The 12,500-nt window shown below is 40.8% G+C and overlaps 2 long non-coding RNA genes across 8 annotated transcripts in view; both read left to right on the forward strand.

Annotated features, from left to right (window-relative positions):
• Positions 1–2,890, forward strand: part of LOC147831515 (uncharacterized) — a 4,207-nt gene extending 1,317 nt beyond the window's left edge. Inside the window, exon 2 of the long non-coding RNA XR_015521752.1 lies at positions 2,389–2,890. This is a non-coding gene — a long non-coding RNA (uncharacterized LOC147831515). The remainder of the gene's footprint in view (positions 1–2,388) is intronic.
• LOC147831513 (uncharacterized) overlaps positions 1–12,500 on the forward strand; it is a 267,831-nt gene that overhangs the window by 181,103 nt on the left and 74,228 nt on the right. The gene's annotated exons all lie outside the window — the stretch shown is intronic.

Consider the following 12,500-nt stretch of genomic DNA (forward strand, 5'->3'; position numbering starts at 1 on the left):
ACAGCAGGTGCCCTTCCAGCCGCAACCCGTCACGAAGATAAAGGAATATAATAAAAATAAATGAGTAGAGTACCATACAGATATTTGAGCATGCTGCTCACTTAATTTAGCCTCAAGCTCATAAATAATACATTAAAATAATACGTTTAGTGAGGTCTACTTTGATTAAAACTTGCTAGAAACCATCTGGCAGTTGCTCAGAAAACCTGGAAACTCCCTAGCAACTGCTCATAACGCTTCATAGAGGCTCCTTTGCGCAGGCAGAGCCCCGGTGTTAATAATCTCTGTCTCGCGTTCTGTCACTTTCGTTTGTCTCTAGTGGCCTTTCGCGCAGTCTCACAGCATCATTCACACCAGCTCCGCACACACATATGACACGTCTGTCTCTCTATACACACACAAACGCACGCACACACTTTCACAGAGCAAAACCGCAGATCGGTGTTTATTTATGTCATAAAATGTTTAATCAGCAGTTCATGCTGTGTGCGGCGCTAACGGGCGACGCAGGTTTGGCTTTATTTACATACTGCAACATTCACAATTTAGTCTATGTGAATTATTATCATTTCAATATCAGTAGCCCTATGCGTTTTTAAATGAATGCCAAACTAAAATGTTTTTTTATTTATTATTTATGTATTATTTTTATAATATAATCTGGATGTTTGACATGAATATTTTAAACGCATAATAATAGTATGCTACTTTTGTTTTATAAACTTGTTTACGACCCAAATTGTATAGCCATAAATACAGTAAAACTACACTGCGGGTAGAAGTGTCTTCCAGACTCCAGTGACACGTTGTTCTGTCCTCTGCCGTCTGCGCGCGGCTGTTGGCGCAGCGGATCAGCGTGTCGTGCTGCGGCTCCTGTGAACAGGCAGACAAATAAACAGTTGGCAGGATCTCAGTGTGTGTGTGTGTGTGTGTGTGTGTGTGTGTGTGTGTGTGTGTGTGTGTGTGTGTGTGTGTGTGTTGTGTGTGTGCGTTGTGTGTGTGCGTGTGTTCCTGGCAGGACACGCTGCTCATCCGTGCCGTTAAATCCTCTCATTTCCTTCCACCCATGTAGCTCAATACGGAAAAAAACACCACCCTCTGCATATTATATACCAGAAACTGTCACTGAATCTGTCTGTCAGTCTAGCTGCTATCCATCTGTTTTTCTATCGTCTGTTCATCCCTCTATCCATCCCTCCATCCATCTGTCTGGCTGCCTTTCTTTCTTTCTTTCTTTCTTTCTTTCTTTCTTTCTTTTTTTCATCAGTCATCCATCCATTTATCCATCTCCTATCCTGTCATCTGTTTTCTCTCTTTCTGTTCATTCATCTATCTATCTATCTATCTATCTATCTATCTATCTATCTATCTATCTATCTATCTATCTATCTATCTATCTATCTATCCATCCATCCATCCATCCATCCATCCATCCATCCATCCATCCATCCATCCATCCATCCATCCATCCATCCATCCATCCATCCATCCATCCATCCATCCATCCATCCATCTGTCTGCCATTCTTTCTTTCTTTCTTTCTTTCTTTCTTTCTTTCTTTCTTTCTTTCTTTCTTTCTTTCATCAGTCATCCATCCATTTATCCATCTCCTTCTATCCTGTCATCTGTTTTTCTCTCTCTTTCTGTTTATCCATCCATCCATCCATCCATCCATCCGTCAATCCATGCATCAATCCTTCTATCTATCTATCTATCTATCTATCTATCCGTCCGTCCGTCCGTCCGTCCATCCATCCATCCATCCATCCGGCTGTCTTTCTTTCTTTCTTTCTTTCTTTCTTTCTTTCTTTCTTTCTTTCTTTCTTTCTTTCTTTCTTTCTTTCAGTCATCCATCCATTTATCCATCTCCTTCTATCCTGTCATCTGTTTTTCTCTCTCTTTCTGTTTATCCATCCATCCAGCCATCCGTCAATCCATGCATCAATCCTTCTATCTATCCATCCATCCATCCATCCATCCATCCATCCATCCATCCATCCATCCATCCATCCATCCATCCATCTGTCTGCCATTCTTTCTTTCTTTCTTTCTTTCTTTCTTTCTTTCATCAGTCATCCATCCATTTATTCATCTCCTTCTATCCTGTCATCTGTTTTTCTCTCTCTTTCTGTTTATCCATCCATCCAGCCATCCGTCAATCCATGCATCAATCCTTCTATCTATCTATCTATCTATCTATCTATCTATCTATCTATCTATCTATCTATCTATCTATCTATCTATCTATCTATCTATCTATCTATCTATCTATCTATCTATCTATCTATCTATCTATCTATCTATCTATCTGTCTATCCATGCATCTATCCATCCAGTAGGGTGTCCTGAACCGACTTTAGCAGTTTTTTTTCTTTCTTTCTTATCAAGGGACCTCGAGTTGACAGAAGCAGCGAGACAGCGTTCGGCGGCTTCCTTTCCCCAGCCTCCAGCGCATGAAATCAAAGACATGAGACTTACAAGCAGCGAAAAACTTCCCCAAGGGAAATACCAGGCTTGCGTGTGGCTGCTACCACCGACAGGCACACGTACACCCGTGCGCACACACATATGCTGCGGTAAACCACACTGGCAAGTGCTATACCAAATTTCATGCAGCACTGGTCTAAAGTTCAGCTGATCCACACACACATATAGAGTATAACTGGACCTGTCAGAAGCGTTTGTTCGTTTTTAATGTTCCATCTCCTGCTAGAATTACAAGGCTAATCTCAAACACACAATGGTGCTTTCTTCAGACAGGGAATATTTCACTCATGGTGAACGCTTCGTTACTGGGAATGCTAACACACTTGGGGGGTCATTTACAAATCGACTGTACAGTTTTAAAGTGGAAGTTTTTAAACAACAAATAATAACTTGACTTTTAGTTGATCGTTTGGTATCAGAAGTAGTTTATATGAAAGGCAAAGACCTCTAGATTATGCTTATTTTAGCTAAATAAAATATGATCATACCTTGATTTTTAATTATTTAATTAGGACAGTAAGCTCTGACTTTGCTTAGACAAAAGTCTTGTCACTTAACATAAATAATGTTCAGTATAGAATATAAATTCATGATGTGGCGGAAAAAATTAATTAATATTGTGTATGACTCCCATGAGCTTGGACAGCTGCATTCATACATCTCTGCATGACTTAAATAACTTATTAATAAAAAGTATTTTGGAATGGCAAAGAAGGTGCTCCTGCATGACTCCCAGAGTTCATAAAGATTTGTTGGATTCATCTTTAATGCCTCCTCCTTCATCTGACCCCAGACATGCTCAATAATGTTCATGTCTGGTGACTGGGCTGGCCAACCTTGGAGCACCTTCCTTTGCTTTCAGGAATTTTGATGTGAAGGCTGAAGTATGAGAAGGAGAGCTATCTTTAAGGCTCTTCATGGACGTCCTGAAAATAATATTTAGTATAGTATTACTTGATGCCATTGAGCTACCTTTCTGCAATCATTTAAAAACCATTTTTCATGGTGTGAGGAGCGTTTGAAAATTCTGAAGGGGCTTTTTTTTCCAGTATGAGGACCATTTTTGGAGTGGAAAAGATTCATAGATTATATATTTCAGTAATGTTTAAGAGTATATCACACAGCATATGCTCAGCAGTAAGTAGTACACGTATGTATGGCATCTTTTCCATTGGCTGCTCAGATTTGACTGACAGCCAAACTGTCCAATAGGCTTTTAGAGTCTCATTGCATGCTGTTAGCCTTTAAATGTCAACTAGAGAGCAGCACCAGACAGAACGAGAGGGGTAGTTGTGTTCATTCCAGCAGAGTCCCCTCTGAATACATGTAAACACACACACAGCGAGCGTGTGGGAATTAAACAGCATGCTGCCCACCAGAGTACATGATTATTTCATACTAATACAAACTAAACAGAAAGTCAGGGAGACGGCATTCTTTTGTGGTTGATTTTTTATTTAATGGTGTTTCATCCATTTTATGTTTCAGGTTTTCTGATGAATATGCAGCATTTGCTGAATTTCTCTGGCTGGTACGTGTATGTATTTTTAGTTTTAGTATTTACATCCACTGGATTTTGTATGAAATGTATGAGAAGGAAAATGGAAAGAAAAGCTTAATTATGTTATGTACACACACAGTTCAGTAATAATAAATGCTGTTGATGGTGGTTTAGTTAAACCTTAACCATGTTTTGCTAAATATAGCAGAAACCAAATACGGATGACATCACAACATTTATGTTATTACAACACAAATTACACACACACAAATCATTTACCAAGTTCTCTCTTGTATTTTAATGCAGTATGTAACTTTACAGAGTGTACATGGACATAATACACAGTACAAATGTTGCATGATATGCAGTTTCTTTTAAAAACTATATAAGGGATAAAGTACATCCAGGCGGTTGTTATCGCATATTAAACCCTTATAGGCTTATCTGCCTTCAGCAGCTCGACACAAGCACTGTTGTATAAGACTGAATTGAAGTGCTTTATTCTGAGAAAAAACACTCCTGGATGTACTTTATCCCATTTATTACACTGCTACTTGCAACAAAACCCAAAAATTAGACACAAAATATTGTTCTGAGACGTAATCAGGGGCAGACTGGCCATAGGGAGCACCAGGACCTGCCACTGTGACTCTGACCTGCACCCCCCCTGCTGTTCAGTTACCGATCGCCAACACCCTCGGATGCAGTATGAATAACAATAACTTTTCCTCGGGTGAAAAGTTTGTCCCAGTCCGCCTCTGAATGTAATAATTAATGAATTATTTAATTAAAGGCAAAGCTGAAGGAAAATTAAAATGGCTGAATGGAGTGGATGAAGCATACACTAACCTACATATTATTCAGTCACAAGAACAGTCAAAAACCTAGGTGGAGACAGATAGTTAATTAATTCTTTAATTAAAGGTGCAGTAGGTGATTGTCTTCAGAAACATTTTTGTTGTGCTGGTTGAAAGTCTCTTCACAGTCCAGTAATAATGATTACAGTAAATGATCTAAATGTGTTTATATGTATTTTTATATTCTGGGTAAAGCATAAAACTAAAAAATGTTTATCCAATTAAATAGAGTCGGACCGTCATCTCCCTTAATTCCGATAGGCAGGTCAGACTGTCTGTCGGCAAATGTAGATTCCGACTTCTGCGCATCTGTTCACGCAGATCCGCCATTAACGCGTGCCTGTCTGCATCACAAATGCATGCGCTCTGAGCGAGCTGCGGGCCGCTCGCAGATGCCGTGTCGGAGCCAGAGGCGCCGAAGGACAGCCAAGCACGGACCGATTACTGTAAAGCCAGGCGCGGGTATAATTCGCCCTTAAAGCTGCCGCGCGGTCACAAGACGGACCCGGAGGAATCAAATGCTGAATTGAAACTTTTAAAAACCTGAATCAATATTGGCGTTACTTTAGCACGCTGGAGACACTGGAGGAAGGATGACACCATGGCTGAAGTATTACTGTTAGACAGGTAATGTTCTGTTTTGAAACTATTTTATGTTAGGGAGTGTGGCTTTGAATCACAGTCCCTCCCCGCCGTCCAAAGATAATATGCTTAGCGGTTAGCTTTTTAGCAGATCACCTACTGCACCTTTAAAGTATATATAAATATAGTTATACTTATCCTAATAAACTATATTAAAAGTCAATTCATTCGTTAACTTAATAGCAAAGCTGACAGAAATTAAAATGGCTGAATGGAGTAGACAAAGCATACGCTAACCTACATATTATTCAGTCACAAGATGGCGCTGAACAGTCAAAAAAAGGTGGAGACAGACAAGCATATTACAGATCTGAACGTATTCACTGGCGATCGAGATGATTCGATGTTATCCCAGAATAACAAACCTTGCAATGTCATCACTGACCAATCAGAATCAAGTATTCCAGACAGCCATGTAATAAAACACTTTGACCAACAGTGCTATGCTAAACTAGGCTAGCCACCAACAATATAGCGACAATAAACCTTGTCTGGTTTTATTTGATGCTTTAAAGTTGTTCTGCCATGGCAGATTAGGACACGCTGTGCGACTGTGTGGCAGCATTAAAACAATGAACCCGCTGCCCTGCTACACAGCTCGCTCACAGGCCTCTTCTGTATTCTCCAGCACAGCGTTGTCCTCTCGGCAGAGCTGCGTGAGGGGGCCCTGTCAGCCAGAGCTCTGGCTGGAGGCCCAGACCACACACACATGCGCACACACATACACACACAGCTCTGTGACAGCAGGCAGAGAGCTTGGCACTGCCCGCCGTCAGACGAGGGCAGGCCGGAATGTCAGCGGGCGGCAATGGCTGCCACGGCAACAGATCCATCAGTGTCTGCAGAGGGAGATTCCATTAGCGTGACGATGGGTTACATCATCCATCTCCGCAGAGCTCTAGCCGGATCTCTGCACAAGATGGGAAAAATCTATGAGTGTTCCGTGTTATTCATCAACAGTATTATGTTTTAAGCTGTGCATGTTTAAAATATACCAAAAAATATGGACATGTAAGAATGGAAAGAACCCCTCAGCACCATAGCAACGACATGTTAAAAATCCTTTAGATCTTAACATTGGAACAGCAACGTGTTCAGGATCACTCAGAACACCTTAGCAGCAACTTGCTTTAAAACCATGTTTTTTTTTTAGTTTTCATGGCGTCTGCATTGTACTCAAAACACGAAGAACACCTTAGCTACCGAATATCAACATACTTAAAGCACTTACTATACAGTGCATGCGGAAAGTATTCATAGCGCTTCACTTTTTCCACATTTTTTTATGTTACAGCCTCATTCCAAGATTAATTAAATTAATTTATTTCCTCAAGATTGTACACACAATGCCCCATAGTGACAATGTGAAAAAGATTTTTGTTTAAAGTTGTTGCATATTTATTAAAAATAAAAAACCTGAAAAATCCAACGCAATCTCACAGCAATTCGTAACTTTTTGATTTAGTGGCTAATTCGTATGACTTTGTACGATCTAATTTGTACAATTTAGAACGAATTGCTCATCAACCAATGACGGTTGAGGTTAGGGGTGGGGTTAGGTGCCACGCCTCCTTTTTAAAATCATACATTTTTGTACGAATTCGTACAAATTAGCCACTAAACTGACAAAATGTAAAATACTTACGTTTCCTTGTGAGATCAGGCTGGAAAAATCACATTTGATTAGCCACTTTTTTGGGAGTAATTTGGTAATACATGATTAAGTGAATCAAATTTACGAATGTATTTAAATGACATCTAATTTATTCATAAATGTATACAATTCAGTGTTTTGAGGGATATTTAGTGACTATTTTAGAGGTTACTGTAGGTCAAACTTTACAAATTATGTGTCTAATGTTTCTTTTTTTAGGCTGCATGCAAATATAAACACCTATTTTAACAGAAACTCTTTAAAAAATATTTAAGATGTCTTTCGATGCTCTAGAACTGCCAGCTTGATATTTTTATTTATAATGATATTTTTCCTAGCGTTGATTGGTGCAATAATGCATTCACAATGGTATATATCGTTATAGAGGGGATCAAATGTAAATTCAAATAAATTTATATATACATTTTTAATTATTAATATTTAAGATAACAATCAGAGAAAGCAATTTCTTACTATTAAAGGGCTGACCCCCCCCCCCCCCCCATACATCTTGATTTAATGTCCTTTAGGGGGGTCAAACCAACAGAACAGAACAAATTTACCGGTATATTCAAAAAAGCGCTGTTCACACAGGCACAGACGTTACGGAATTTTTCCGGAAAAGACCATTCACACATCCATCCCAAAATACCGGCAGCTAAATGTGTCTGGAAAAACATTAAAAGGCTTTTATTTCCATAAACTGTTAGGACGTGAATGCGTCTGAGTGTTCTGATTGGCTGGAGTAGACGTCTTACGTTAGCACGTTGTAGACGTGCACGCGCTCTTTCCGGCAATCTTCCTTCTGCGTTCACACAGCGCAGACATTCAGGCAAATTACCGGTTATGTTACAACTTCTCTTTCCAGAAAATTGCCTGAACGAGTTTACCGGTATTTTCAAAAAGGGCCTGTTCACACATACAGACTTTTCCGGAAAATTATCAGCAATTTTCTGGAAAGGTCTGTATCTGTGGAAAGAGCTAATGACAACATGCCAGAGCACCCGAACGTATTTTTAACAGTCGTGAAAATTTAAATGTAACACCTACTCATGACATACAACAATATCGGACCCAAAGTACATGTAGCGAACGGACAGTCTTCAAACGTAAGTTACACAAACCACCAAGAAACATCTGTAAGGAAATTTGTCATCATTATTGACTTTGTAAGTTTTTATTGAGCCGGAAGTTAGCACAAGCTTCTCTGACGTCTGTTAGAGAGAGAGAGAGAGAGAGAGTGTGTGAGTGTGGGGGTTGAGTTCATATCTCACTGTAATCACTCATCGTTCACCCGGAGCAAAGAAAATCCTGAGAGCTTTACAAGAACCCCGACGACTGCTGACAGATCTGATGAAAGAGGGAAAAGGTGTGAAAGAACCGCGGCTGAAAATGACACTCTTTCTTTGATTGGCTCTCGTTTCGCTCTAAAGTTTATTATTAGGGATGCGCTGACCAGTGAAACCAGCAGAATTAAAGAGCCCATATTATACATGAAATAGGGTCATATCTTGGTTGTAAGGGTCTCCAACAACAGTCTAATATGTATGCAAGGTCAAAAAACACTTTCATGGTCTTATAATCTGCATTTATTTTTACCTAATTATCCCAGCGACTCCTGTATGAATCGTCCAGGGATTCATTTGTTCCCAAACCCCTCCTTAGCGCGAAGCTAATCTGCGCTGATTGGACCAGTGACAGTCTGTTGCGATTGGTCGACTGCCTTCAGTCAGAGAGTGAAATGCCAAACAGCTAATCAGCAATATAAAAGTAATCACAGTTCATACACACTCGATAGTGTAGGCGTGGAGTTTAGCTGCCAGTGGTTCAATGTAAATACAGACTATGGACTTGAAAATTCAGACGACTAACTATTTTATTGAGCAAAAACTCCAAAAACAGTTGAGGAGATCTCCTAGCTTCTCACTCTGCTCTTTTCACAGACACACACACACACACATATTGCACACACACACACGCACTTAACCCTGCTCCGGACGACAACGCGCGCGCACACACAAACACACACACCTCCGGACAACAGCGCGCGCACACACAGACACACACACTACTCTTCGTCCACGGAGCTCCGTTAACAAAGCAGCACACGTCGCGTTTTAAACGTGACTTTGCACGCGATAAGAGAATATAGCGAGTTAACCTGATACAGTACACGCGGTTACAAGTAACAAATCACAACTAAATACATTTGCAAGCTAGAGTCAACGAGGCAACTTTAATCGCACGTACTTACACTTGAGAAATGGAGGAAGAAAAATCCATCCTGACGTCCATCAGTAAGTTACTCTTTACTGATCCTTCCTTTAACAAACGCTGATAAAGTATTTTTTGTAGCATGTAGTTTCCAGTAGTTTCTAACTGCTTGGCTATAATGCTGTGGTTTCATCTTTGGGTAGAGACTCAATATATCCATCTGCAGTGTGACTTCAATCGACCGGCATGTTTGTGTGTTTGTGGGTGTGTGTGTGTGTCTGGGTTTCTGCGTCAGAGGGCGGGGCCTCAGGTTTGAAATCTCCCGGGTTTGCGCGTGCACGTGAATAACTTGGTTTCGTTCGTACGTCATGGCGAAACACCTAATGAATCGGTATCAAGGCGACTCGTTTGAATCACTATGAGTCGACTCTTTTATAGATGAATCAACAGTTTTAAACACTGTACTCTTACAGATTTAAGCCTTAGCTGGATACTTCACTTCACTTAAAGCTGTGTTACACACTACATGGAGAGAAATTTTCAAAAACCCATAATATGGGCTCTTTAACATAAACAGTCAACAATGAGCAATCAGTAGCATATATGAGTCTGTCGCAGTCAAGATGGCTGAAAACAGTGGCAGTTCTAGACCAGAGTGACTGGAGGGGCCGTGCAAGGGGCACTTGTACTTTTATGGGGCACACTTTAACATACATTACAAACTACTTAAACAGTTATTTGAAGTCATTTTTTTCATGCGTCATTCTCCAGTCTTCATAAACAAGCTAATTAAATAACTAATAAAATAATCTTCCTTGTTAACTTTGTATTGTAGTAGGATAACACATTTATTGCATTCAAGTTCATCAAGGCACATTTTTACTCCTGTAAGCTTTAACAGATGCAGTTGAAGTCATTTTTTTCCCCTCACATTATTGTAAAATAATGATTTCCAATGAGATTTTCACAGTATTTCCTATGAAACAAAAATAATTCTTCTGGAGTCATAAGAAGTCTAATTTCTTATAGTTTATTTCTTGAATAAAAGCAGTTTTTTAATAAACAGTTTTAAGGTCAGTATTTATTAGCATCCTTAAGAAACAGTTACTGTACATTCTTTGATTGTTTACACAACTAACCAGTTATACAATAACTTGACTAATTATTCCAACTTTCCTAGTTAACATAACCAAGTTAAATTACACTTTAATCTGAATCAAAGTCTATAATACTTAAAGGGACTTTATACAACTGTCCTGCAAAATAACTAGTCAAATATTATGCACTGACTGAAACAATGGGAAAGATAAAAAAGTAGTTATTGTGACTTGGCTCGGCGGAGCATGTGTAATGTTCCTCTGTGTCGAGTTTCTTCGCCGTGTTTTGTTTTTTCTGAACGCTTCCTTAATGAACAAGTGGCTCAAACTCGCTCATTTTGAGGCAGGAGCTGGCAGACGTGCAACGACTTTAACTATGAGGTAAACTCAAAACAAAACTTTCCATCCGGAGCTCCTTCACGGGACTCCACACTTTAAAACAATCGCTCTATCGGGCTCGCGTGGCTCTCAGTCCCACACACACTTGTCAGCGCCACCAAGCCAACCAATCACAGAGCTTGCGCTGTGCGTTGTTGCAATGTGTAGTTACATTTTTTAAGAGGTGCGACTGCCACAGCGAGGGCTATGCGTCCACACGTAGGCCGCGCCATATTATACACGTGCACTTGACGCAGAAGTATAAATCAGCCTTAAGGTGAAATATGAATGTAATTTAATGTTTATGATTAACAGAATACTTAGTTATTGTAAGTGTGTCAGTCAAATTCAAAGTGCTTTTGTTAAAGCGTCTTATTTGTCGGTCCCATTTTTAAACGCATTAGGGCAGCCCATATATGAGCCTAAAGCCTGGTTTGTACTTCTGCGTCAAGTGACCGCCGTAACCCACGGCGCTTGCAACGTGCGTAGCCGTGCATTTATACTTCTGCGCGCTGTTTCTTTTGGCCTGCATTAACACTTCCGAAACTCTAGTTGGCAGTGAGGTGTTAATGTTCCTCTGTGTCGAGTTTCTTCGCTGATGTTTTGCTTTTTACATGTAGTCATTTAGCAGACGCTTTTATCCAAAGCGACTTACAAATGAGGACAAGGAAGCCACACTTTTCTGATCAGTTCCTGGATGTAGAAGTGGCTCAAACTCGCTCTTTTTGAGACAGGAACCAGCGGACTTGCAACAACTTTAACTATGAGACATATAGCGCAAGCTCTGTGATTGGTTGGCTTGGTAGCGCTGACGATTCTGGGCTGGACCGAGAGCTGCACGAGCCCGATGGAGCGATTGTTTACAAGTGTGGAGTCCCGTGAAGGAGCTCCGGATGGAAAGCACAAAACAAAACTTTCCATCCGGAGCTCCTTCACAGGACTCCACACTTGTAACCAATCGACGGCCACGGCGTAGGGCCATGTGTCAACGCGTAGGCTGCGCCGTAGCATGCCCATGCGCTTGATGCAGAAGTATAAAGCCTGGTTTGTACTTCTGCGTCAAGTGACCGGCGTAACCCACGGCGCATGCAACATGCGTAGCAGTGCATTTATACTTCCGCACGCTGTCTCTATTGGTCTGCATTAACACTTCCAAAACACTAGCAGGCAGTGAGGTGTTAATGTGTCTCTGTGTCGAGTTTCTTCACTGATGTTTTGCTTTTTTCTGAACACTTCCTAAATGTACAAGTGGCTCAAACTCGCTCATTTTGAGGCAGGAACCGGCGGACGTGCAATAACTTTAGCTATGAGGTAAACACAAAATAAAACTTTCCATCCAGAGCTCCTTCACGGAACTCCACACTTGTAAATAACCGCTCCATCGGGCTCGCGCTGTTCGCGCGGCTCTCGATCCCACACAGACTCGTCAGCGCTACCAAGCCGACCAATCACAGAGCTTGGGCTACGCGTCGTTGCGACGTGTAGTTACATTTTTTGAGAGGTGCACGTCAGCGACGCCGACAGCCACGGCGAAGGATAGCATACGCCGGCGTTTGACGCAGAAGTATAAATCAGCCTTTACTCTGGAGTCTGTTCACTCTGCGCCTATCTAACTCAAGTCTATGATCTTTTTAGCAGGTTTTCTGCTCTACCTGCTACTCATGAGCAAA

Source organism: Danio rerio, chromosome 22, assembly GCF_052040795.2.
Source record: "Danio rerio strain M-AB ecotype USA chromosome 22, GRCz13ab, whole genome shotgun sequence".
Taxonomy (NCBI): Eukaryota; Metazoa; Chordata; class Actinopteri; order Cypriniformes; family Danionidae; genus Danio; species Danio rerio.